The sequence below is a fragment of the Cyprinodon tularosa genome, unplaced genomic scaffold (assembly GCF_016077235.1).
Source record: "Cyprinodon tularosa strain WSP-4 unplaced genomic scaffold, ASM1607723v1 ctg16, whole genome shotgun sequence".
NCBI lineage: Eukaryota > Metazoa > Chordata > Actinopteri > Cyprinodontiformes > Cyprinodontidae > Cyprinodon > Cyprinodon tularosa.
In genome coordinates this window covers 90737-93444 of record NW_024038437.1, presented here as the reverse complement: position 1 = coordinate 93444, position 2708 = coordinate 90737, and positions in this window count along the sequence as shown.

The following is a 2708-nucleotide window of genomic DNA, read 5'->3' as shown; positions in this document are numbered from 1 at the left end:
GTGGAGCCATTGGCTGACTACCATCATGTGCTAGTCTAGACACTTTGGCGGCTATGAGCCGCACTGATTGTTGCGCAAACAAGGTTTCAAGTTTCTTAACTCTTAAAGGCGAAACACTCACCTCTCGCTTTTTTAAGTTAAAGTTACTGAAACTAATTTACATTTGAGCCGCGTTATGTTTTTATATGTCATAAAATAATCAGGAAAAGGAAGGCATTATGGAAGTTTTATACAGCTTATCCTTCAGTGAATTTTCTTTCCTCTCAGTTTTCTGGTGATTAGCAGCTAATTAATAAATAATAAATTGTTAATCAATCAAAAATTGTTTGCCATTTATAATATTTAAAATAATTAATGTATCTATTGTTTCTTACATTAATTTGTTAAGTCCTACAAGTTTAATATTAATTCTTATTTTATATCCTGATTATTATTTATTATTTTTTTAACTCAAGAAAAAAAGTGCTGCAAACTGCATAGCAGGCATTATTCTATGTTGCCAAAAGTATTCTTTCATCCACTTTCACACATACAAACACACATTCTTAATATGAATATTCTTTAGGAAGAGCTTTCCACTAAGTTTAGGTCAGTGTATATGATCATTTCTGACCAATCGCTCAGAGATGTAGTTGTGAGGTCGGACTATGATGGTGGATGACGAAGCTTGGCTCCTGACGCTTTTGAGGCCAATCTACATCAAATGTATCATCTATGTCTTGACTGGCCTTGCTTTGTTAGCTGATGCACAGTAATTTTAGAGCACCATCCATCCATCCATCCATCCATCCATCCATCCATCCATCCATCCATCCATCCATCCATCCATCCATCCATTTTCCGTCATGCTTATCCCAAGCAGGGCCGAGAGGGGTGCTTGTGCCGGGTACACCCTGGCCAGTCCATCGCAGGGCACCATACCAATTACCGTTCCAAAAATATTAAGAACATGAAATTAGCCAAAATGTCCTGATACGCTGAAGCATTTAGATTTATTTTCTGTGCAACTAAAAGACCAATCACAAATTCTTAAAATCAGCCCCACATAACACTCGCAGTATAAAATGTTGAATTTCACATAATGTAATCATGTAGGTCTGGTTTTGCTGGCTCCTGCCAAACCTTGACCCTGTCAGATTATGATACAAAGAAACAGGAAAACGTTTTCTAGGAAAACGTGGTTTATATGGCGATGATCACGAAAACCTGTTCTCTATCCACCTTTCCCTAGCTAGTCAAGCCCCTGCTCCGACTTTCAGCAGGTGAAGTGTCCTTGGGCAAGACACTTCACCTGCATTGTCTACTGATGGCGGCCAGAGGGCCTGGTGGCGCCAGTGTACGGCAGCCCCGCTTCTGACAGTGAGCCCTATGGCAGCTGTGGCTACATTGTAGCTTACCACCATCAGTGTGTGAGTGTATGCCTGAAAGGGTGAATGACTGAATGTAGTGTAAAGCTCTTTGGTCAAGTCTCCTGACTTGAAAAAGCGCTATATAAGTACAGGTCATTTACCATTTTAATCTGAAAGCCATGGGAAGGTCTGCAGTTCTGCAGCATATCATTGCAGGAAGTTGGAGCCTTCTGCAATCTATGTACTTCAGCATGTGCTCACAGGGGTTATAATGGACCAACACCACCTCGCTGACTTGGAGATGTTCTCAATCACTTCTATTAATATAATTCCACTTAAGTAGCAAGACAACACAATGACAAGAGTTCATATATCCTAACATTTACTACCCTAGAAATCACTGAGTTCTTGAGTGAGACCTACTTTGTCAAAGCAGACTGCCTGGATTTTATAAGGTCACAACAGTGGTTGGAATTTCTAAAATTCAGTGATTAGATGGATGGCCCAAGTATTTGTTGCAGCACGAGTGTATGGTCACAAAGGCATACACCTTAAAATCTGTAAAATTGGAGTCAAAAACACTGAAATATCAACATTAATATCAAATCTTAAGCTCTGAAGACTTTCAGGTATGTGCATGATTTAGTCTCTGGATCCTTTCACCAGAAACCTGCTCTGAAAACCAACAAAAAAAAATAATAATAATAATTGTTAGGTTCCTAGGTCCCTATCCAGTCAGTTATTCTTCTTTCTGAGATATTTTCTTATTAAACCAGGAATTTACCAGGGAGCTTTCTGAATAGAAAATATATTTACACAATATTGAGCTACAACAACAAACAGTAACTGATATTTAAGGAAAATTCAAATGATCTCATAACGTTTCTTGTATGGAAGCGTTAGTTGAGACCTTCCCTACTTTTAAACAGCCACTCCCCCACTGACTGGATGCACATCAGGTGAATTCTTGCTCACTGACATCTACATATATGTGTCTCCACCTTATCTCAAGTTTCTTGTCTGGTCAAGGCAGACAATGAATAACATGGACCTGCTGTTTCTGTTGAGTTCATTCAGTCACTGATTATCAGAGGTAATCAGTGACTGGATTTTAACTTGTCGTCGCTGAGTTGAATGAGTAAAAAAAAAAAAAAAAGAAGTGCCCCACATGCAAACCTCTTAAAAAATCTTTTCGGCCTTACAAAATTAACAGTTCTTCAAATGTCAAGTTTTGAATAAATGTTCTCATTTCTTGTATTTGCTTGCATAAAATTATTTGTTACTTCATATGGGCGATGCAGTCTAAGTTCAGTTGACAGATTGCGCATAATATAAACACGTCCTAACTATAAATGAACT